The sequence below is a fragment of the Aulonocara sp. 'chitande type north' Nkhata Bay genome, linkage group LG6, assembly GCF_057382095.1.
Source record: "Aulonocara sp. 'chitande type north' Nkhata Bay isolate Kocher_YH1m ecotype deep benthic linkage group LG6, A_spYH_male_GT1.1, whole genome shotgun sequence".
Classification (NCBI taxonomy): domain Eukaryota; kingdom Metazoa; phylum Chordata; class Actinopteri; order Cichliformes; family Cichlidae; genus Aulonocara; species Aulonocara sp. 'chitande type north' Nkhata Bay.
In genome coordinates, this window is record NC_141349.1 from 2,591,870 (window position 1) to 2,618,391 (window position 26,522).

General features: G+C 40.5%; 1 protein-coding gene across 5 annotated transcripts in view; it reads right to left on the reverse strand.

Moving 5' to 3' along the window:
• The window catches only part of tenm3 (teneurin transmembrane protein 3), a 358,662-nt gene that overhangs the window by 321,317 nt on the left and 10,823 nt on the right, over nt 1-26,522 (reverse strand). For 4 of the 5 annotated variants that reach the window (XM_086294603.1, XM_086294602.1, XM_086294600.1 and 1 more), the window contains exon 1: nt 11,937-12,624. The exons of the other annotated variant lie outside the window; for it this stretch is intronic. The gene's annotated coding sequence lies outside the window, so the exon portion shown is untranslated. Of the gene's footprint in view, nt 1-11,936; nt 12,625-26,522 lie in introns of those variants that run through there. 5 annotated transcript variants of the gene reach the window in all.

The window sequence follows — 26,522 nt, forward strand, 5'->3', positions numbered from 1 at the left end:
GTGGCCAGTGCGATCCTCTATGCTGTTGCATGCTGGGGGAGCAGGCTGAGGGTCGCAGATGCCAACAGACTTAATAAACTAATCCGTAAGGCCAGCAATGTTGTGGGGATGGAGCTGGACTCCCTCAAGGTGGTGTCGGAGAGGCGGATGCTGTCCAAGATAAAGACAATGTTGGATAACACCTCCCACCCACTCCATGACATGCTGGTCAGTCACAGGAGCTCGTTCAGTGAGAGACTGAGATTACCGAAAAGCACCACTGAACGACACAGGAAATCATTCCTGCCTGTGGCCATCTCCCTGTACAACGCATCCACTTAACACACTGTTTGCTGCTACAGCTACACATGTTTCTTTTCCAACTATTTATTTATGAGTGACTTATGTATGTATGTATGTATGTATATATATGTATATATTGTACTATTCTTAGTTAGTGTATTGTCTGTCTTGTCTTAATGTTGGTTTAAAATGGAGCACTGTAACAAAAAATAATTTCCCCCAGGGATCAATAAAGTATTCTGATTCTGATTCTGATTCTGATAACTTAGTGTTGGTATGCATTTGAGTAGCTCTACAATGAAAGATTACAGGTAACTAACACATGATTGGTTGCACGTAGCCAAACTAATACAAAAAAATATTTAGTTAAATTAAACTGTATTTATATACTGCTAAATCACAGTTGTCTCTTTGTAAGGTAAAGACCTCAACCTCAACAATAAAACCTCAACAATCATGTGACCCCCTATGAGGAAAAGGTTTAGCGACACTGGGAGGAAAAACTCCAAGGCCGACTGTGGAAGAGAGTCTACCTTGGCCTTAACATAATATAATATAATAAAATAATATAATATATAACATGCAAGAAATACAGACAACACCCAAAGTTTACAGTTTGCATTGTTGCAACATTAGGTCTTTTAATTAGGTGATTTTAATTCTGTGCTCTCTACTAGAGAAGTAATGTAAAGGGACTGCATTCCAGCATTTTGTTCTTTTTGTCCAACCCTGGAAATGAAGAAAGAGCACATTCTTCTTTAACGGCCAAGCTCTAGAACAGCTGAATGTGTTTGTGTATTAGAGCAGGGCGATATGACCAAAAATATTTATCACGATATACATTTGAAAATTTGCGATAACGATATAACTGACGATATAATTGACACGAGACAAAATACTTTACAACTCCACAACTTTATTAGTGCAAAAAAACCATCAATGTATTTTCACTTAAACAAGCAGCTGTTTTTTATCTGCATTAAAGTTATATAAAAACGTAACAGTGCAAATTCTTTGCTGACAGTTTAACCAAAAGGCATTTCCAGTGGAGACTGGCCGACACATCCTCAGCATAACCATGTATAACATCCACAAAACTTAAAGAGGTTATACACACACAATACGGTAACATTATGCTGAAGCACAGCACGTATCACTCCGCGAGGCTCCGCCTACGATAGCCGTAATGCTCCCACAATGCATCAAGCGGTGCGGCTTCGTAGCTCAGCAAAGTCGTACTGAAACATCTGACAGATTTTCGAGCGCCGTGCACATAAAATCGTTTCGAGGTCATAAACACAACCAGAGTTCATACATAAGGCACACGAGATTATAAGGGGCTCTGTCGACTTTCAGAAAAATCAAAGGATTGATTTTAAGTGCGCCATATTTTCCAAACAACACGGTAATAACGACGGCCCGCTAGCATGCTCTACCAAAAATAGTGCTTTGTTGTGTGTCTGACGGACGAAAGCTAAACCAGTTCCACACCAGTGAAGCTGCAGCATTTTTACAAACCAGTTCAGGTTCATGGTTTCATTCAACGATCCACTTTCGCTCTTCTCATTCTCCTTCGCCGCCATGCTTTTTCCGCCATGTGCGTATGAAAACAAAGGCACTGCGCATGCGCGTTTTACCCATATTCTATCGCAATTTTTTCTTATTGTTGCCCAACATTATACCGATATTACTGTGAAAGGTATGATATGGCCCAGCCCTATTGTGTATTATTACATTAAATATTATCTAGTTAATATAACAATATTAACTAGATAACTACATAATGCTGAAATAAAATATTTTTTGTTAAAAATCTGGAAACATTTAATAAATTATAAAAAAAAATCATAAGAACTCAACCTGACTGTCCTTTTAGACATTGGGGAAAGCTCCTTTAAAAGTTTTAACACTGACTTTTAACTCTTGAAGTCCCCAGGTGACATCGCCTGAACATTTTGATGCAGTCATGCGACAAGAGAGTGGCCCTGGGTAGCCATGACATGGCCTGTGAAATGTGACAAGCAGGACCGCTGCAAATCTTGCAAAGTCAATGCAACCACCACAATCTGTGACAAATCTTTGTTTTTGGAAAGAAATCGCTTCAAATGTTACCATTACCGGCGTTACCAAAAAATTTGTTGTTAAATATAACCAGCAATAAACTGTCCGGCAAATTAATTTCTAAATTAGGAATACATTTATCGTGCATGCCCAGGGTGACACATATATAACAATACAGATCTCTGACAGTGGGAGGAGCTATTTAACAAAAAACAAAACAAAACAAAAACTAACTAACAAAAAACCCCAAACAAGTCCAGAAATATGTTAAATCTGGTTCATTTTGTTTGATTTACATCTCCCATAATTTTCCTGAAAGCAGAAATTGGTCTGGTTTTTTAATGGGACAGTGGTTTCTTCCTGGGTTTTAAAACTGATGTTGGAATAACAAACAAGCTATTTCACTAAATTTGGTAGAAGTTGCTGAACTTGTTAAATACAAACATTTGCATATAAACACTGTGAATTTATATCAACAATGAGATTAAACAATGATATTTAATATTAGTCATATTTTATGAATTACACTGTGTAACAGTTAGTGGTGTTTTTAATTTCTTGTTAATGAATAAATGTTTTGTTACAATTTAATTACAATTTAATTACAATTTAATTACAATTTAATACGATTACTGGTAATCAGAAAATGTGTTATAGAATTACTTTATATCCCATTTGTGCCATTAGAAGGAATTCTCTTACTGATTAATGCAGTTAATAACAGGTTTGTGGACTCTGCACAAAAATGCACTGAAAATAATTCATCTATTTTGTGTCTTATTTGTCAACTTAAACCTGAAAAGTGAATTTTACTCTGTCAAAGTCGGAGCATCAGCGTCAGAGAAAGAGGCACGGCTGAGAAGTAATAAGGAATGAAAGATACATGAAAATTGTTTTTGAAAATGCATGTTGTGTTTTTTTATTTATTTTATTCATAGTATAACCTCTCATGATGCAATCATACTACAGTGTGATTTTACATATTTAAGTCTGGCTGAACACAAAAGAGACAATTTTCTATGTGACAAACCAGCAAGCCAGAGTCATGCAATCAAGCTGTAAAACCTGACAAATTCAACGTGTGTGTGTGTGTGTGGTTGTGTGTGTGTGTGTCTGTGTGTGTGTCCACAGAAACATGCTGGTTAAATGAAAAGCTTTCAAGATATTCATGCATGTAAAGATAAAAAGAGATTTAATAAATGTGTTTTCATTTTTTAGGTAAAAGAACAGAAAAACAAAAAGTTTCTTATAACAAGAAATGGTCAATGCAAGGAAATAATTATTAAATCATAATAACAACAACAACAACAACAACAACAACAACAATAATGATAATAAATCAATTCTATTTAAAATGAAATAATAAAAAACGTGAACCCAGCAGTTACTGTGAGCAGCCATGATTAGCTATCAGCCACATATTGGTAACAGCCCAGTATTTCACAATCATACTGATACTGACAGTAAAAATATTCATCATTAATATTTTATAAATTACAAAATATACTACTAGTAATAATAATAATAACGATGATGAGAAGAAGAAGAATGTTTTTATCCTCTCAAACAGAATCGAGCTGTTTTTATGCAGAATTGGTTATGAACATTTCACATATGTTAAGTTCCTTCAGGTTCTTTGCCGGTGCAGTCAGGATCATTTTCACCATACACACCACTCTCACTCTCGGGTCCATCATGCTAACGCTAACAGAAACACTTCTGTTTAGCTCCAGTTAGTAAGAAAGAACGAGCAAACACCCTTCAGTATTTCTCCTATAATATAGTTTTACACTGCAAAAAACCTAAATCAAACCCCATCTTTATATTTCTCCTTTCCACGCCTGAAAATATATTCCCTGCTACGTCCTTAAATTGTTTCTGCTTCCAGACAAGAAGGGCTGGATTACTGATTCCTACTCACTCATTGCTGGTGGTCCCATGGGAGCTACATAATGTACATGGCCTCTAAAATCTAACCGTGCTGGATATGTGATGCTCAAGTTACTCTCACCGACGTCCCTGGGACAGAGAAAAACAAAGAGCATCACAGAATCGCAGACACCTCTGCTACTGAGGGCTCCTTTGAGGTGAGCAAGCCTTCCCCTTCAGAATGCCCTGAAGAGGAGGACCATAGCGGACCAAATCTATGTCAAATACTGCTCATGGCTTCAGCTGTAATACTCCACACCAGAGCTCTCACATCTCACATTACATCGCAGAGACGAACAGCCACACCATCTGCAACCACTGCCGAGAATCTGAGGGTCCGAAGGGAGACAATGTAGTTCTTTCTTTCTTTTAATTATAAAGGTTTTCAGCAGTGATACAAAGCAGAGAGGACACATTAAACCAACTGATACAAGTCATCATTTTAAAGGCATTAAGATCATGAGCAAAGTGGGAAAATGTATATATACAAAATCTTTGAAAACATATTTTTGCATAATCTTATAATAATAATAATAGTAATAATAATAATAATAATAATAATAATAATAATAATAGTAATAATAGTAATAATAATAATAATGTGTGATGCTGCTATATTTATTAAACCAAAAGATATGGCAATATTTGCAGTAAGGTGGAAATATTGATGAAATGCGTCTATAGCACTGCCAACTTGATATAAGCATAGATACAAGTACAATACTATGCTTTAAATGAAGATGTATGGAATGCATCTTGCAGCCATGATAGTTCTAGTAGAAAAAACAAAACAAATCATTAATTTTAAGGCAGATGCATGTGGCCCAAGCACTGTTTCTTTGGGTTTCCTCTTTTAGAGTTATTGGAATAACAGACCCAAGAGTGTCTGCATGTGAATCCTTGATGACAGATGCCAAGTAAAATTGGGCAGGGAGCAATAAAACAAGCAACACAAGGTGTGTAGCTCTCCTAAAGGAGGAACTCAAAGACACACTGTGGGTGTTTCATTCAAGCCCAAGTCGTGCTAAAATAAGTGAAAACAAATGTCTATTTATTTTAAACATTTTATAAAAACAGAAACATTATTTTACCCTTTGTGAAGAGAAATTGCGCAGCAGTTTTCTGTCACCACAGACCACTGTACATTCTATCATTACCATTATTCTGGTTCTTTCCCAGTTAAAAATCCGCCATTTTGTAAAGTTCACAAATGCAGCTGCTAACTATCGTTGTCGCTCTTACTCTTGGAATCTCAAACGGAAAGTGTGGTTTCAAATCAGTGAGTGCATGAAATATTTCACACTTTTAATATAGTCGAAAACAATAATAACTCCGTCTAAATACAGTGTATTGATGGATCCCGATATTAAAACTAAATTCCAAGAGTTTCAGCAAAATTCCAAAGCAGCAGCCTATTGATACGCAGACATATGCTGTTATTAACTGAGAGAAAAATCTTTCCAGCAAAAAATAATTAAATCCTTTTTGTTCCTAAATCAGAAGTTTTCGCAGCGACATGAAGGACTGCAGAGTGCGGCCCCAGCAATGCTGCATCCTACTGTGAATCCAAGCTCTCTTTTATGTCTTCTTTCTCCTGATGTTGTATCTGTAACCCAGTGGAGACTTTTACAGAAAGGCAAGAAGACAGGAAGTACAAACGTCTTCCTCCACTGCAGCTATTTTACAAAAATAATTTGATCAATTAAAACATACTTCCTGTCCCCGTACTTCCTGTTTGCACTACATACTTTCTGGCCAAATAATTGTAAAATATTATCACTGCTATGGTTGAATAGATATCTACTACATTACCAAAATGTATTCACTATTATCTGAAAATTGTTCAAACTGCTTCTTTAGGAAACGAAGCAATAAAACTGGATCAAAACACATCAGTACACATAAAACTATTATTGGAAAATTGTGCATAAAATATCAAAAGTAAAAATAATTGTTCTACCAAAAATGTGAAATGGTGTTAATCAGTATTAAATGGAAATAATATAACTGCTTAATATGTTTAAGACTGAAGCAATTTTAAATACTTAATATACTTAAATACTATATGCTGCTTAATGTCCAGCATCATATTCTACAAAGCATATGTTTGCAGTCCTCTTGTGAGAATTTCTGAAAATAAATAAATAAATAATACAAGCAACATCTTGATTTTTCACAGTGTATTAAAATATTAATACCAAAAAAATCACCTGAATTGAAAGGTTTCATATCTCCAGGGAGAATTAAAATATGAATGTAAAATGAGGTTAAATGTTTTACCTTCATACATTTTCATAAATGCTAATCTGAAAGTGCTGCTGAGCCAGTTTATGGAGATGGTCAGAGTTGCCGTCCTCTCTCCATCATCAGAGAGAGGACGGCAGATTTTCTTGCTAATCTGCTAAAGCAGTCATTAACAGCTTTTTCAAACACCATCGTCTCGTTACATCACACATGTTGACCAAGGTAATTAGCAAGAGGAAACTTTCTGTTGTGGCGCTAAATCGCTGAAGCTCATTTACTTGCTAATGCTAGTTGCCTGTCCTATGAAGTGCGGCCAGTAACTGACCTCAGAGCAGTGGAAGCTCAGCCAGCGGCATCTTGTGTGGCTCGCTGGTCTCTCATCAGTTTACAGTCACAATGTGTATGCACAAACCACCAGGAAAAGGCTGCTGGCCTCTCAGCTCGCCCAGCTCCATCGCTGTTAACAGAAGACGGACACACCCTCACAGGCACAGAGGAGTACACTATGCCATGAAATTGAAATAATCACAGCGACATTACCCAACTGCGGTCACAAGATGGCAGTAATGTAAGGCCTGGATCCACATATGACAGCGATGTCTGAGATCAAAGGATAGATTGCTTTACTTTGGGACATGTATATTTTCAGATCTGACGAGGCAAGCACTGCTCGCCTTGCTTGTCCTGACGGAACGCAACTTTTCTGGCCTACTTTTCTGATATTTCATTTTTATTTCCATAAGGCGGACGACGTTATCACGCATACACCACATATATGTATACATATATATTGCTTTTTATTTTATTTTATTTTTTTCCCCTGTTGTATATTGTTTTCTCTTCTTACTTTTGCACCTTTGTGGTCCAGCTACCCAATTTCGCTGTGCAAGAAACTGCACAATGACAATAAAAAGCTCTAAGTCTCTAAGTTATTAAACATGGATCTTTTTTAAGATATACCTGGTGTTAGCTCAAGTTAATAAATCCAGACAGTTGAGTTAGAAAATGAATAATATAGCTGTTATATATTATACATTACATCTAACCACAGTCTACAAAAATGATGAAGTATCTTCATTTACTACATTAGTGCCACCAATATGAAGCTTCAAGAGAGGCGTAAATGACCAAAAGAAAAAACGCAGGTTTGAAAAGTTCGTCATCTACATGTTTAGTAATATTCTGATGTTACTGTAACATCAATCCTACAAAAAGAAGAAAACAAGATCAGCTGGACTAAAGAGACTACACTCGTCTGCCTTGAGTGACACGTCGAAAGGTGGACTTCACATAAAGCTTATGAAGCTTGATCAGTTAACAGAACTCTAACTGCAATCTGTATGTAACTATGTTGTTTTATTAAATTGATTCAACGGCCTTCTTAATCTAGACTATTTGGGTTTTTGAAATTTAATATATGAAATGTTGATTGTAACATTATGACCATAACTATATTATATAATTACTGTCAAGTTACATTAGTGTAATATTATTATAATTAAACCCTCTGTGATGTGATGTGATGAAAGCAAGCCGCACATACAACATGTATGACCTCAACATTAAACAGTAAAATTCAGCAGCTCTACTCTGTAAGACTTAACTGTGCTACCTGCAACGTCGTTGGTTGTAAGCCTCTGTCAGAAAGCTTTTAAAACTCACTTTCACCACACAGCTTTTGGCTAACTGATGGTATTTGTCATAAATGTTTACATTTCTTCCTCTCACCTGTGTTCAGTTGTGATCACTTATCTTAGTGTTTGTGTATAAACACAAGACCACGACTGCAGTAAAGACATGACAGCCCATCTATGGGTTCAAAGACTAAAACTAGTAGTATGGGTCTAGCTTGAGGATACAGCTTAGAAACAAATAGTATATAAATTTATTATGTGGCATTCCTGATCAAATCCAAGCTAAAACATTTTATTTCCATTATATTTATTATACATTACAATTAATATTTCAGTTTTAGGTCCACACAAGCGCACACTGGTTCTGCAGTCTGACAAAGGGAACATTTACAAAGTTCCACGTAGCTTTCATCAGCTGGATCTTCAGTCTGAGCATTCCTTGGATAATTTGTGCACACACACACACACACACACACACACACACACACACACACACACACACACACACACACACACGTACTACAGATAAATCTTCAGATTCAGGGCTCTCGTAGCAATGATCAAAAATACACACACACACACACACACACACACACACACACACACACACACACACACACACACACAATCCCACAAGGTACATATGCACTCAGAACACGGAACACCAGATGCATACTGTGTCAATGTCAGTAGTCAAGCATACACAGGCACATCACACACACACACTTTCTGGCAAAAAATAAAATATTATTGCTACTATCAGAGAACGTGTGTGTGTGTGTGTGTGTGTGTGTGTGTGTGTGTGTGTGTGTGTGTGTGTGTGTGTGTGTGCAGGTGAGCAGGCTATTGCTACACTAACTATTGTATGTTTACTGGTTGTGTATTCATAGATGTAAATACATGAACATGCAGAACACACACTGGTGAGTATGTGTATGGCAACATATGCAAGCTAAACTCTAAACTAAGGTAAATGCAGTCAACTTGTATCACGTATGACAATAACTATAAATTAAAATGTTCAGACACTAATCTTAAAAATGTTTCTGCTATCTGCAGATTTCTTTATGTTTCCCACATCCATGACTGGAGTACCTCATGGTGACACGAAACTCTCCACACCTGACCTACAACATTTGTTTCTGCTGCTGGAATACCATAAAGTCATTTGGGAAGTGATGCATTCATTCATATATGCAGTGGGTGAAATGATGTAAGATTATGGATTAACAAGCAACAGAGCCAAATTACAAAGATATCAGATGCAGAGTTCTTACCCTCTGCAACGACTTGTAATATAAGGAACGTGGGATTCCATCATTTTGTCTGCTGGCTTTTTATGTTAATTTCTGTTTCCACCTACGTAAAGGTTTTACTGGTTTTGCACACGTTGATCATCCAGAAGAAACATAAGCAGCAACTATAAATATGTAGTAAAAAGGTAAAAGAAAAGAGAGTGAGAGAAAATAAAGACATTATTTGATTGGAGCGTACATTCATTTTAAATAAGTGCAGGCCCAACATGAAGCGCTTTGTCTGGGTTGGGAATTCAAAATGAAATAAACACACAGGAACCTCAAGTAAAGCCTAGATTCTGTAAAAGAGACACATTTGGATTTTAAATCTACTTTGAAGCAACAGCTTGTTTTTATTTTTATTTTTACCTCCTCCTAAAGATAGAACAGCTTCCTCTAGCCAAGTCCTCAAACCTTTTAAGTAAGCTGTGCAAGAATGGAGAAACTGCAAAAGAAAAACTGGCCAAGATGTATCTAATTTTACAGCTGTGCAACTTTGAATATATTAAGAAAATAAACCGAACCAGATGGACAGATAAAGCCTATAAAATCAAAAATTTCACAGAAGCTGAAATTCTTTGGAACAGCTGCTGATCAAAGTCATCCCGAATTTCTGTGGAACTCTGAACAAAAATAACAATGAAAAAAAAAACTGAACGAACACTTCTTGTTGCATGAAGTTAATACTTACTGTATTTCGTATGTAGGGAATTGCTGCAATACTCTAGAGCTGTTTTACCTTGCTCTTTAATCTGTTTGTTATAACTAATTGCATTGCATACACATGCATTACAATAAATAAGAATAATAAGGTTTTGTATTTTTAAAATAAGGAAACTAAATGTAATGTTTTAAGTGGGGCTCGTGGGCTTTGATTGTTGTTTATTGTGCTGTACTGAAGGGCACACGAGGACATTTGGAAATAATAATTTAATTAAACTGAACTTAATTATTCTTAATGCACCCTCTGCATTCATAGAACATAAGGTCAGGCAGAAAAACTTGCAGTTCTGAGCTGGAACGCTGCATTTTGCTGCAACAAAGATTAAGTTTAGTTTCATGGAAAAGTTTTCCATGAAATATACCGAGGACACATGCTCACTATTTTAAGAAGAGAAATCAGGAATACAGAATTCCACTTCACAGGAATACGAGGTCATGGAAAAAAGAAAGATGTCTTTTTCTAAAAAACCCCCCCAAAAAACCAACAAACTTTACACACACACAAATACACACACACACACACACACACAAATACACACACATATATAGGTGTATATATATATATATATATATATATATATATATATATATATATATATATATATATAATAGATAGATAGATAGATAGATAGATAGATAGATAGATAGATAGATAGATAGATAGATAAAGAAGAGACAGGGAAGGTATGATGCAGGAGGAAAACCCTCATCTTTGTTGTCTTTGTTGCCACTTTAACCTTCACTACAGTGAGAATCCCGCTGGTGGCAGCGCTTGGCTCAGGCATTCAAGCTTTTGCATACACCTCCCCTCTCTGCATCTATTCCTCAAAATGTACCAAATAACAAAAGCAGGGAATGGATTGTATTTGTAGTCAGCACAATGAGGAAAAACACATCATAACGCAGCGTTTTTTCATAGTGCCTGCAGGAAGATTTAAGAGCAGGGATCTTTTAATTATAATGACATTTAATTCACAGGAAATTGTTCTAATTACAAGCAGCAAACTGTATACTATTGCTTGAACTCTAAGATGTATAATAAAGAATAATATAATATTAATATCACTCGTGGAAACGCACTGAATCCAGCTGGAGTTTGGTTTAAGACTGAAGGAGATGCCTGTGAAAACCCGACACAAAGACTTCTCAGTCCCGTGTTACTCAGATTGATGTGTTTTTCTTCATGAATTATTTGGAGTTTGCGTTTTTTAAATTTTATTTTGTTCAACCAAACCAAGCTATTTTCAACCCCAAATGTGCCCCAACATATCATAAAAATAGCAAAGATACAGTAAACATTTAACTGCTATTATTTGTCTTTTATTTTAGTATACAATACTTCAGTCCTCAAGTAAGCACGGTATGCTGTTCATTCACAACACTGCATTTATTAGAAAGGACCGTCACTGGCGCAGTTAATAAAGAAATGATTTAAATGTAGTTTTTTCTCCGCTACATCTGACACCATTCGGCGTATAACTGGTTTAAAAGCGCAGGGCGAAAAGCGGTTCAACCAACTTTTAGAGCGGCTCCGCTCAGCTCACTGTACACGACGGAGGGGAAACCAAGCCAGCCAATTAGAAAAGTTCCAACTGTATTAGGCACGTGGGGTTTGATTGTTGTTCTTTGTGCCGCACTGACGAAAAAAAGTGAAACAGTGTTTCACACGAGCAACTGAGATGAGAATGGGATCCACGCCACAGATGTAAGAAAAGGATTTTACATATGTGCATGCTAGGCAGTGGGTATGGGATCGGGGCTGTCCTACCTGTTCGTCCTATGGGGGGTTGGGGGGTCCTCCTCTTCTAGATTATGACAACAGCAGCAGCCGCTTTGTTGGACTTGAGGAAAAAAGGGCAAAAGCTTCCACTTTCTATCGTCTCTTCTATCCTAATGCTGAACCCAGCATTTAAAGGAAATCATCATTAAGAAAACTACAGGCATCGCACCAACCATTTCACTACTTTGTTGAATCTGCGGGGGCCGGGGAACTATCTCGCCTTTTTCCACGCTGTTTGTGATTTTAAGTAATAAAAGGAAACGCCGTGCGACCCACAGAGGCACGATGGTGCTGTGTCTAAACCAGCAGCAAGGCGCGCCTGAATGTCAGAAGATCTATGCGAAAAAACCAAGTGATGGAGCGACGGGCTCTTCTGTTCTAAACTAACAAAGAGTTCATCTGAGGTGGCTGTTTTATTCCGAACGTCCTTTTCTTTTCAAAACATCAACTAGCAGGTGAAACACCTTTCCCCCTCTGCTCCCCGCTGTTTCCTCGCGCTGACCCGGCGGCCAGTGCACGCGACAGCTACAATACAGACAGTTTGTTGCACAGAATGGGGAAGCTATTACAAGAGAGAAAGAGAGTGGAAGAGCAAGCTCCAGTGAAACGGAGAAACAAGACTGTCCTCTGCAGCTGCTACCTCTGCGTCCCTCCGCGAGTGTGAACCGGCGCGAGCTCATCTCCTCCCGGTAAAAGATGATGATACGCCAAGCGAGGCAGAAATGGAATGCTGGGGATCCCCTGCTGCGTCCAATCCTGACGTCTCTACCGGTGTGCCGGCGTCCGCGTGTGCGCGAGTCACTCTCAGTGTGTGTGTGTGTGTGTGTGTGTGTGTGTGCGGACGCGCTTAGATATAAATGGGGCTGCATGGAGGGAGGGGGTAGCTGTCATTGTGTGCCACAACTGAACTGTAACAGGTGATGGAGGGGTGAGCATGAGCATCACAAGGAGGCTTAGACACTCAATTACGGTGCTGTTGCCTTAAATAATAATAATAATAATTCAGTTTAGAAGATGGAAGCTGAGCACGCTACCATGCTCATATCGTTACAGTCACAATGTTAACATTCAAACTATATGAATAGACATTAAAAACTATATAGAGATGGACACTTTATATAGAGAAATGAAATCTAGGAACCGCTGGATAATCTTTAAATTGCCAGAGTTTCAAAGCCTACCCATGTTTAAAATTTAGCACTGCAAGAAAAAAAAACTTCACCTACAAACGTACAAATTATGCCGTTTGTAGGTGAAGTTAGCTGCCTTACAGAGGACTATGACGCATACACTGCAATACATATATATATATATATATATATATATATAATACCAAAAATATTAAAAGTCCAGAGAAACCCATCTGCTTGTACATCACCAAACCTGTTACTGCATTTCTGTATTCTTTGCCAAATTTTGGAGCTGAGCATGATTTGGAAAGTGATCATTATTGCTGCCATCAGTGTAGATCTCATACAGCTGATACTATGAATGATTTGCAGTTACGAGAAACACTGTTTCCAACCAGCTCTGTGTCTACAGGCTGCATATACGCTGAACAGTGTATGTAAAAAAAATAAAAAAAATCTCGTAGCTTTGATCTCAGTTTCAGCAAGAGAGAGTCGATGTAGACAGAAAACTGTAACAAAATCACTACAGCTTCATTATGCAGAGAAGAGTGTTTGTGCGTTTACTGGGGTCAAAGTTTGTAGCATGTCATTGAACTACTATATATTTTTGCTGCAATATTGTAAATAAGTAAACATACATAAGTTAGAAATTTAAGCAAAGCAAAATACTTTTTAATTTTTTTCTTTTTCTTGAATATTGTGTCAAATAATTGTAACATGTTTTATTTAAACTACAATCCAATACACAAGTCCTGCATTAAATACTGTACTTATATTAATTATTTAATTAATTAATCTAAATAATGAATGGACTTAAACTTAACATGAACACAATATTAAAAATATTTATCCAGTACAACTCTGTTTAAAACAGAGTGTAGAACTAGCTTGAAATACACCAACAACTAAAAAAATCCAACACACAGAACATTTGATGTGGTTGTTACATGGTGTAGGGCTGCTGCATTGCATTTTATTACATCATGCATATTTTGTGTTCTAGTTTTGTGGAATCATTTTAAAATCGAGGTTTTCAGATTTAAAAAAAAAAGAATGACAAAAGATAGCAACCATCACTTAACTTGATTACGTACATTAAATACTTACGCTGATAGCAAAGAAAAAACAGCCCACTTCCTTGTATGTGTACACATGCTTGGCCAATAAAGTGGATTATATTTTGTCTATTTGTGAGTACGGGCTCTCACCATCGTTTGTTTGAGTCCCGAAGCCTTTGGAATATTTTTAGACAGATAGATATCAGTGACTTTATTTCTTAGCTGTTTCTTTATTTAGAGGATGATATGAGTTTGTTTGTGGCCAATAGTGTTTTGCTTGTTTTTAGATATTTATATAATTCTTTTTTATAATTTTGTGATCAGCAGGTAAACTACTAAGTGAGGCTGAACAGGAAGATCTTAAATAATTACGAGAGTTTAGCCTTAATATTTATTGTATGCAGGTATCTTTATCAGATAATTTTGGCAGAATTGGCTTTTACAGGAATGCTAATAATGCAGTAATGGTGTGTTAAATAAATGTCAAGTGCTACAGAAAATAAGTTCTGACATTTGGTTCTGGTCCAAGCTTGAGTTGCCCAGTTATTTCCTGAGATAATCCTCTGGCTCCAGGAGGCTGTTTTGTTCTCTGTAATAGTAGACTGCAGTGATAGTTAGAGGGATGTTAAAGTCATGAGGACTCAACAGAAACTCACCGTGTAAAAGTATTCATGTAACACTGAAAAGATGCCAAAGTTGAACATATGGATAAAAGAGATGAGCGTTTGCTGGATTCAATAATTAGCAATAGTAGCAGGACAGAAAAAGGTCTGCTTTCATTCTGTGTGTCAGCGTCTCACTCTGGTCAGAATTCTCTCACAAAAGCTACCACTTAATGAAAATAAAAATATATGTTAAATAACTTTTATTTCTGCACACAGGACAATCTCAGGCTTCTTTTGTTTTTAGACTTCAACACAAACAAACATCACAGAGTATTGTTGTTCGGAGCAGTAAATGACACAGACAGTGCAGGGAGAGGAAACAAACGTAGGGCTGCAGAGCTGGCTTCCGCATCCAGCTGCGAAACAACAACATGAATCCCTGCTCCCATCATTCTTTCTCACCAACATCAGGATCCTCACAAATAAAACGCAGGAGCTACAATTAGAGATTTACTATAACCATCTTGTCCGGGAGTGTTGTCTACTGATTGCAACAGAATTCTGGCTTCATCTGCAAATCCTGATACCGCCAGGACCGCAACAAATATTCCAGTAAGAGAAGGGGTGGGACCTCTGTGTTTATGGACTCCAGGACTGGTGCCATAACAGCAGAATTATAGACAGTCACTCCTCACAGGACTTAGAGGCCATGTCCATTCAGTGCAGGCCCACCTACCTACAGTGGTGTAAAAAAAGTGGTTTGCCCCTTTCCTGTTTTCTTCTTTTTTTGTATGTTTGTCACACTGAAATGTTCCAGATCATCCAAAGAAAATTCAATATAAGACAACAATAACACCTGTAAACATAAAATGCAGTTTCTAATTGAAGGTGTTTGTTATTAAGGGGGAAACAATCTATACCTATATGCCCCTGTGTGAAAACGTGATTGCCCCCTAAATCCAATAACTTGTTGGTCCACCTTTAGCAGCAACAACTGCAATCAAGCATTTGCTATAACGATAAATAAATAAATAAATGAGTCTGTGAAGGAATTTTGGCCCACTCATCTTTGCAGAATTGTTGTAACTCAGGCACACTGGAGGGTTTTCAAGCATGAGCTGCATTTTAAAAGTCATGCTGCAGCATCTCAATCAGGTTCAGGTCAGAACTTTGACTAGGCCAAAGTCTTTATTTATTTTTTTATTTTTTCCGATCTTTCAATGCAATTCAGTTTTATTCATATAGCACCAAATCACAACAACAGTCGCCTAAAGGTGCTTTATATTGTAAGGTAGACTCTACAATAATACATACAGAGAAAAACCCAACAATCAGATGACCCCCTATGAGCAAGCACTTTGGCGACAGTGGGAAGGAAAAACTCCCTTTTAACAGGAAGAAACCTCCGGCAGCACCAAGCTCAGGGAGGGGCGGGGCCATCTGCTGTGATTGGTTGGGGTGAGAGAAGGAAGACAGGATAAAGACATGCTGTGGATCTTTCTTCAGGAAAAATGTTCCTCCCAGTCTTCCACAGAGTACTTACTTGCACGTCATTATGTAATGCTCGTATCATACTATGGGCATTATGACATGAATATGATGTGATAAACACCACTCTGCATTTAATCATTCATCCATCCATCTTCATCCGCTTTATCCGAGGCCGGGTCGCGGGGGCAGCAGCCTAAGCAAAGAGGCCCAGACCTCCCTCTCCCCAGCCACCTCCTCCAGCTTATCCGGGGGAACACCAAGGCGTTCCCAGGCCAGCCGAGAGATATAATCTCTCCAGCGTGTCCTGGGTCTGCCCCGGGGCCTCCTCCCAGTGGGACATGCCTGGAACACCTCACCCAGGAGGCGCCCAGGGGGCATCCTTGTCAGATGCCCGAACCACCTCAGCTGGCTCCTTTCGATGTGGAGCAGCAGCGGCTCTACTCTGAACTCCTCCCGGATGGCCGAACTTCTCACCCGATCTCTAAGGGAGAGGCCAGCCACCCTTCGGAGGAAGCTCATTTCTGCCGCTTGTATCCGCGATCTCGTTCTTTCGGTCACTACCCACAGCTCGTGGCCATAGGTGAGGGTAGGGACGTAGATCGACCGGTAAATTGAGAGCTTCGCTTTTACACTCAGCTCCCTCATCACCACGACGGACCGGTGCAGCGTCTGCATTACTGCAGCTGCAGCCCCAATCCGTCTGTCGATCTCCGGTTCCCTTCTCCCATCACTCGCGAACAAGACCCCGAGATACTTAAACTCCTCCACTTGGAGCAGGAACACATCCCCGACGCGGAGTGGGCACTCCACCCTTTTCTGGTTGAGAACCATGGCCTCAGATTTGGAGGTGCTGATCCTCATTCCCGCTGCTTCACACTCGGCTGCGAACCGTTCCAGTGCGAGCTGGAGGCCCTCACCCGATGAAGCCAACAGAACCACATCATCTGCAAAAATCAGAGATGAGATTCTGAGGCCACCAAAGTGAAAGCCCTCCGCCACTTGGCTGCGCCTAGAAATCCTGTCCATAAAAATTATGAACAGAACCGGAGACAAAGGGCAGCCCTGGCGGAGCCCATCACCCACCGGGAACGAGTCCGACTTATTGCCGGCAATGCGAACCAAGCTCTTGCAACAGTTGTATACGGATCGAATGGCCCGTAGCAATGGGCCAGACACCCCATACTCCCGCAACACCTCCCACAGGACACCCCGAGGGACACGGTCGAATGCCTTCTCCAAGTCCACAAAACACATGTAGACTGGTTGGGCAAACTCCCATGCACCCTCAAGTATCCTTGAGAGGATAAAGAGCTGGTCCAGTGTTCCGTGACCAGGACGAAAACCGCATTGTTCCTCCTGTATCCGAGGTTCAACTAGCGGACAAACTCTCCTTTCCAGCACCCTGGCATAGACTTTCCCAGGGAGGCTGAGGAGTGTGATATCCCTGTAGTTGGAACACACCCTCCGGTCCCCCTTCTTAAAGATGGGGACCACCACCCCGGTCTGCCATTTAATCATTCATTTAATCTTAATCTCAGTCTCTTCCACAGCCCTAAGAGGTAACTGTTCCGTCATCATTGGCCTGGTTCTGCCGAAGGTTTCACTCATAGGGTTGGGGTTGGAGTTTTTGGTATTTACTCTGTATTATTCTAGGCTCTTTACCTTATAACATATAGTGCCTTTAGCAAAATACCCAAGGGCAAGCCAGTAGGTATTTTTTACATCAGGCTATGAGGATTTTGAATTTCGTCAAATATCACAGATTCAAAAAAAAGGAAAAAACAAAACCTGAAAAGATAAAAACAGAAGTGTGTGTACTTTAGAAATGTTGCATGATATAATGATACATAAACAGTCCATAAATGTCTTCAACTACCTAGAAGCATAAGGGCATATATATTGATGTTACGTTGACAAGTATTTTGAGAGGGGTAATAGCTTGTCCTGTTGTTTCTGATGGCATTGTTGTAATTCTTGGGTGTTATACATTTTGTTTTAGAAAAGGTAAAACTAAATTTGCTAATAAGCTACACTGGGAGCTGATGTACAAAATAAAAGCTGTAACTTAACTTAAAATTGATTTATTTTAGGTAACAAATCAACTCATTTAAGTAAAAACAACTGAGTAAACAGAACCTGCAGGAGACATAAGTGTACATTTAATAATAATTAGTCTAAAATAAAAATACAAAATGAATTATGGAACCATGTAACACCTAAAACCCATGTCTAAAGGCAAAACAAGCAAACAATCAATAAAACAAAAAAGCCTTATGAGATCTCATTTTTCAGTAAATTTAACACTGTGTACTGAGATAGGTTTCTATAGAGGTATGTCTTATCAGAGTGTAACGTATCATATCCACTAATGTAAAAAGAAACATGTAGTCACTACATTTATTATTTCTGCCAAAGACTGAGAAACTGAAATCACCCATCACAATTGACAGAAGTGCTTTACTAAAAGTTTTATGTCCTGTATATATCACAGGCCACGATACAGCAGCTTTACACAGACCTGAAAATGTAGGTTGTAGCCTGAGGCATTTATCATGCCTAATGACTGACAGCTTATACAACTTTACTGCACTTGTTGAACTTGAGCCAGTGTAAAGATATTTGAAATAACCACCAATCAATGCAAAAACAGATGTTAGCTAAAACCACTGCTGCTGGAACGGGTATATTCCAATGAAACGAGTTACATTTTCTTTAATTAATGACATAACTTTTCATTTGGTTATCCCAAGGCTCTTTAGGTGATATGAAAAAGTTCATGAAAAAGGCAAGATAATGTATTTCGCCTCCTTTTAGGACAATTGCTAAGTGTAACAAGCAACAGCAGCAGCGAAATATAACTCATGAGGCAATTGTGATAGGGTACTTCAACATCCTGAACATTCTGTGACAAAAATCAGTCAGAATCAGCCAAAATGTAAATCTGCAAACATATTTTTAGACTCACTATAAATCAGATTTGTTGAAAATATTACTATTTAAAAAAAATCACAAACTAAAGTAGGAATTTCCAGTAATGAGATCTGGTGTATGCTTTCAAAGACTATCTAGCCAAAAATTTGGCATGTCAAAGGATTTACATGACAACAGCATAGCTTGTTAAACTGAATGCCATCTCATTTTCAATGGCTGGTAAGTAGTTTGTTTCCTTATTTACTAAGGAATCCAGTTAAGCCTGGAGTTTAACATGACTGTAAAGTACTTTAACATTTCTTATAAATTCTACGTTTGAAATGAAAGAACTTTAGACCACAAACTGCAATTTTAACCTGAAATTCATACATCATTTGATTCAATATACAGGGTGGGCCATTTATATGGATACACCATAATAAAATGGGAATGGTTGGTGATGTTAAAGTCCTGTTTGTGGCACATTAGTATATGTGAGGGGCAAACTCCTCAAGATAGGTGGTGACCATGGTGGCCATTTAGAAGTCGGCCATCTTGGATACAACTTTTGTTTTTTCAATTGGAAGAGGGCCATGTGACACATCAAACTTATTGGTAATGTCACAAGAAAAACAATGGTGTGCTTGGTTTCAACGTAACTTTATTCTTTCATGAGTTATTTACAAGTTTCTCTTTGTTCACAACCATTGACATGTTGAAGAGGTTAACACGTGAGGAGCGGATTGAAATTGTGTTGATATCTGGTGAACGCAGTAACCGGGTCATTGTAGCAAATTTCAATGCAAGACGCCCTACGAGACCACCCATCTCCCATGCTACAGTCAGCAAACTGCTTGCTAAGTTTCGTGAAACTGGTTCAGTGTTGGATTTGCCAAAATGTAGACGCAAGAAAACTGTCACTAATGAAGAAACATCAGTGGCTGTCCTAGCTTCATTCAGCAAGAGCCCACAGCGTAGCACTCGCCGCATGTCACTGGAGAGTGGCATTAGGCGAACATCCTTTGGCGGATCTTAGCTATTCACAAATGGCACCCTTACAAACTCCAGCTACTGCAGCATCTCATCGAGGATGACCCAGATTGGCGCACAGAATTTGCAGAATGGGCAAAACAAAAATTTGAACAGGACCCTCAGTTCACGCAGAAGATTTTGTTCAGTGATGAGGCAAACCTTTATGTGAATGGTGAAGTTAACAAACAAAACCATCGCTATTGGTCTGAAACTAACCCACATTGGATGGATCCCTCCAAGACTGTTGGAACAACAAAAGTAATGGTTTGGTGTGGTATATGGGGCACAACGATAGTGGAAACCTCAAGGCCACTGGATATTTGAAATTGCTACATGATGATGTGCTTCCCTCTTTATGCACTGAAGCTGGCACATTCCCTGAGTTTTTCCAGCAAGATGGTGCACCACCACATTATGGGTGCCAGGTCCAAGCATTCCTAGATGAACAGTTTCCTGGAAAGTGGATTGATCGTCGTGGGCCAGTTGAATGGCCCTCAAGGTCTCCTGATCTGATCCCCTTAGACTTTTATCTTTGGGGTCATCTGAAGGCAATTGTCTATGGTGTGAAGATACGAGATGTGCAGCACCTGAAACTATGGAAACTGGATGCCTGTGCTGGCATTTCTCCTGCGGTGTTGCTATCAGCGTGTGAAGAGTGGGAGAAGAGGGTTGCATTGACAATCCAACACAATGGGAAGCACATTGAACACATTTTATAAGTGGTCAGAAAGTTAAAGTTAAATAACTCATGAAAGAATAAAGTTACGTTGAAACCAAGCACACCATTGTTTTTCTTGTGACATTACCAATAAGTTTGATGTGTCACATGGCCCTCTTCCTATTGAAAAAACAAAAGTTGTATCCAAGATGGCCGACTTCTAAATGGCCACCATGGTCACCACCCATCTTGAAGAGTTTGCCCCTCACATATACTAACGTACCACAAACAGGACTTTAATATCACCAACCATTCCCATTTTATTACGGTGTATCTATATAAATGGCCCACCCTGTACATGCAGTCCATTAGAACAATTTAGAAGCACCAATTAACCTAAAATGTACATCTTTGGACTGTGGGAGGAAGAGAGAGTACTGGAGGAAACCCACCCAGACACAGAGAGAATATGCAAATATCACAATGAGAGGTAGCAGCTGAGGCTCAAACCAAGAACCTTTGTGCTGTGAAGTGGCAGTGCTAACCACTCCACCTGTGTGCTGTTTAAGCACTGTCAAAACTGAGCTTCATAGAACCCTGTATGAGTACACAGGCCCTTATCCGTGCACACACATACACGCATGCAAACATTGAGACACACTCTGACACACCAACATTTGACTAGCTGACACAATGACACGCCACATCTTGGGACATTTCTGAAGGAAAGTCATGCAGATTTATTCCTCCTATCGGTCAAAAGAAAGAGAAGGAACGGAAGTTGTCTGGAACAAGAAAGATAAAATCAGAGTGTAAATAGAGTCAAAAAAAGAGCGACCAAAAGGTTAAACTGGATATATAAAAAAACAAACAAAAAATAAAGTGATGCACAGAAAGAGAATAAGGATGTTGTATAGGACTTTTGGCCTGTGAGGAGTTGTCTTTGTCCATGAATGCCCAGAAGGCCTTTTTACAACACATGCACATATACATACATGGCGTGGCCTGTGGTCAGGCTGTGTGCTGTGTTCCATAGAGTGAAAGGACAGGTGTGCATTCAAGCAAAACCTCACTCTGTGCCACTGTCAGTATGTATGTCAGTGTGTGTCTGGCTTGAGGGTAGCTTTGACTAAAAGTTAAGCTCATATGCTTATGCTTGTGCACAAATTCTCCTCTCTCACTCATGCACACAAACACAATAGTATTCAAAAGCTGTGAAAGTGAACATGCACTCTTACTGTGTATACGTGTGACACAAGCACACACAGACAAAGACAGGTTTATATTATTGCAGGTGTTAAGACAAGCCAGTGTCATCCATCTGAAGTTGTGTTGCTTTCTCTCTCTTTCTCTGTCTTTACTTCAAGCATAGAAGATGTCTTGCCAAATAGGACACTTGCATGTGACATGTACATACACATGCTATGGGACTAAAGGTGTGAGCAAACAAACATAATACCTTTAAGGCATTAGTGGTTATTTAGTTTTCCCCTTCAATGCACTGTTACTGCACCCTGGAATTCAGCACCTAAAAGTTAATTGCTACATTGTTAGGAAAATGTGAGACAGTTTGACAGTTACAAGGAATACTAAGAAAAAGCTTAGCAGTGTCTTTGCCTTTCAGATGCACTGAAATAAATTGGCTAAGGTCTTGATCAAGTGGAAAGTCCTCATTAATTTAAATTACTCCTCCATGAATTGCCACCTTACTGTGGTGGAGAGGTTTATGTGCCCCAGGGGCTATGGTGTTGGGGGGGCTGTTAGGGTCTCCCAAGGCAATTTGGTCCTGGGTGAATTCCCAGACATGAGTGGTGAAAAAGCAAGGGAACTGCGTAACCTGCCTGGGATGGCGTTACTGGGACCATGCCTATGGTGGGAGCTTGATGTAGAGGGCCTTGTGGCCAAGCCTTACCCCATAGGGCCCAAAGAAACTATATCCACCCACCCACCTGCAGGCCCACCACCCACAGAAGTCAAGAAGTCAAGTTTCCAATTTGGACTTGCCCTCAATGAGACGTGGTGGGCAGGGGTGGGTCCCCTTGGTTTGCTGCCTGTAAATTTGGGTTTTTTGCCAAAGGATGAAAGGATTGTGTCCCTGTGCCTTTGGATAGAGGAACGGCACGACCCATATGCAGAAGCAACTGAGTGATGCTTCTGCATATGGGTCGCACAACAGTTCAGAGTACTCAAGATTCTTAGGCTACATTCATACTGCAGGTCCTAATACTCAATTCCGAGTTTTTGATCAAATCCGATTTTTTTGTTTGCTTGTTCACACTACAAATAAAATGTGACAGCAAACGCGCTCTAGTGTGAACCCTCAAAGTGACCTGAGCACAAGAAAAAGAAAACATCACACACAATGCGCTCTGTTTAGACCCAGACCAAACAGTATTGTTCGACTGATGGCCGTTAATATAAATAGTTGTTTCAGACTTTACGTTTCCCAATTTTGCTTCAAGTTATTTTGTTATTTACATATGGCCTAATATTTATCCTTATTGCTGTTTTAGAGAGGAGCGGTGCTTCAAAGGATAGTTGCAGATTTCTGTCAGAATCTGCAGATTATACAGTACAAATAAAATGTTCACGTTTCTCCAACGTTGTCTTCCAAACAGTTTCACTAACATCTACACGGGATGGCCAGGAAACGTTCACGATGTCTTCTCAGGCGCTTCTCCGGTACTGATAGTTGGCGTCTGTCTTGTGTCAGTGACGTAAAAGATTTAATGCAACATGACCATTCAAACAGCAGTCGCTTTCTAAAATATCAGATATGTATGGGATTCAGTACCACATACGAAAGTGACCCAGATCGGATTTGAAAATATCAGATTTGTGCTGTTCACACTCTTGTACCATGATCGGATATGGATCGCAGAGGGTCAAAAAAGTCGGGGGACATTATCTATTATATACATTAGGTGAATGTACAGTAGTAGCATTGTATGCTGCAAGCAGGTATATTCTCTACATTAAGTGAATTAAATAAGAATAGACAATCTAAACATTTTACAAAATAGACAAAATAGCCCCCTGGTAGGGTCTCCCATTGCAAATTGGTCCTGGGTGAGGGACCAGACAAAGAGCGATTGAGAAGACCCTTATGAGAAAAACATAGAGGGAACAGTTTACCCTGCCCGGGATAGGGTTACCGGCGCCCCGCCCTGGAGCCAGGCCCGCGGCGGGTGCCTGAGGGCGAGCGTCTGGTGGCTGGGCCTTAGTCCATGGGGCCCGGCCAGGCACAGCCCGAAAAGGGGACATGGGCCCATCTTCCCGCAGGCCCACCACCTGCAGGAGGCGCCGTAGGGGTCGGGTGCATTGTGTGCTGGGTGGTGGCCAGGAGTGGAGGCCCTGGCGGACTGATCCCCGGCTACCAAGACTGGCAATTGGGACATGGAATGTCACCTCTCTGGGAAAGAAGCCTGAGTTAGGGTGAGGTTGAGAGGTACTGGCTAGATATAGTCGGACTCACCTCTATGCATGGCTTGGGCTCTTGGAGAGGGGCTGGACTCTGTCTCAGTCTGGAGTTGCCCCTGGTGAGAGGCAGCTTGCTGCAGCTTGCCGGCTTGCTGCCGGTACATTGGGGATCTTCCTGGTGGATGAGAGGGTTTGTTCCCTGCGCCTTAGGGTCGGGAAATGGGTCCTGACTGTCATCTGTGCTTATGAGCCGAGTGGCAGTTCAGAGTACCCAGCCTTCTTAGAGTCCCTGGGTGGGGTGCTGGAAGGTGCTCCACCTGGAGACTCTGTTATCCTACTGGGAGACTTCAATGTTCATGTGGGTAATGACAGTGAGACCTGGAGGGGCGTGATTGGGAGGAACGGCCTCCCTGATCTGAACCCGAGTGGTGTTTTGTTATTGGACTTCTGTGCAAATCACAGTTTGGCCATAACGAACACCTTGTTCAAAAATAAGAGTGTTCACACTCGGGTGTGGGAGGAGTTCAAAGAGGCCATGGAAAAAGACTTTCGGACTGCCTCGAAGAGATTCTGGCAAACTGTAAGGTGTCTCAGGAGGGGAAAGCGGTGCTCTACCTGCACTGTGTATAGTGCTGGTGGAGCGCTGCTGACTTTGACTGAGAAAATTGTCAGGCGGTGGAAGGAATACTTCGAGGACCTCCTTAATCCCACTGACACGTCTTCCGAGGAGGAAGCAGAGTCTGGGGATGAGGGGATGACCCGCCAATTTCTGGGGGCGAGGTCACTGAGGCAGTTAAACAACTTCTTGGTGGCAGAGCCCCTGGTGTGGATGAGGTCCGCCCCGAGTTCCTGAAGGCTCTGGATGTTGTAGGGCTGTCCTGGTTGACACGACTTTACAATGTTGCTTGGAGATCAGGGGCAGTACCCGTGGACTGGCATACCGGGGTGGTGGTCCCCATCTTTAAGAAGGGGGACCGGAGGGTGTGTTCCAACTACAGGGATATCACACTCCTCAGCCTCCCTGGGAAAGTCTATGCCAGGGTGCTAGAAAGGAGAGTTCGTCCGCTAGTCGAACCTCGGATACAGGAGGAACAATGCGGTTTTCGTCTTGGTCGCAGAACACTGGACCAGCTCTTTATCATCTCAAGGATACTTGAGGACGCATGGGAGTTTGCCCAACCAGTCTACATGTGTTTTGTGGACTTGGAGAAGGCATTCGACCGTGTCCCTCGGGGTGTCCTGTGGGAGGTGCTGCGGGAGTATGGGGTGTCTGGCCCACTGCTACAGGCCATCCGATCCCTATACAACCGTTGCAAGAGCTTGGTTCGCATTGTCAGCAATAAGTCGGACTCGTTCCACTGCACGCCATATGAGGCCGCTTTGTAGGCGCTCAAATCGCCAGTGGCGAGACCCGCGTTGTAGGTCCCCATGTTTAAAAAGAGGGACCAGAGGGTGGGCTCCAACAACAGGGGAATCAGACTTTTCTGTCCCCATGAGAATGTCTATGCCAGAGTACTTCAGCGGAGAGTTCGTCCGTTAGTCGAACTGAGCTTACAGGAGGAACAATGCGGTTTTCGTCCTGGTCATGTAACACTAGCCAGCTCTTTATGCTATCAAAAATATTTGACAGTGCATGGGAATTTGCCCAACCTGTGTGTTTTGTGGACTTGGTGAAGGTATCTGACCACACCACATGGAGTATCCTGTAGGAGGTGCTTTGGGGCTCATAGCAATGTCTGGCCCATTGGTATGAGCCATTTGAGCCTCCTTGCAGAAGCTTGTTCCACATTGCTGGCAGTCAGTCAGGCTCATTCTTAGTGCGTGTTGGACTCTGCCATGGCTGCTGTTTGTCACCACTGTGTTCATAGTTTTCATCGACAGAATTTCTAGGTGTAGCCTAATGGAGGAAGCCTTCCACTGTGGTGGCCTCAGAATCTCATCTCTGTTTTTGCAGACATTGTAGCTCTGTTGGCTTCATCAGATAGTGGTCCTAAGCTCATGCTAAAGCAGCTCATAGCCAAGTGTGAAGCGGCAAGAAAGAGACTCAGCACCTCTAAATGTGAGACCATGGTTCTCAGCTGGAAAAGGGTGTCTGCACTGGGTCAGGGACAAGTTACTGCCCCAAGTGGAGTAGAATATAAATATCTCAGGGTCATGTTCACAAGTGAGGGGAGAAATAATTAGAAGATTGACAGATGGATTGGCTTTGTGTCTGTGGACACTGCATCTGTCCGTTGTGGTAAAGAGAGAGCATGAAAACAAAGCTCTCG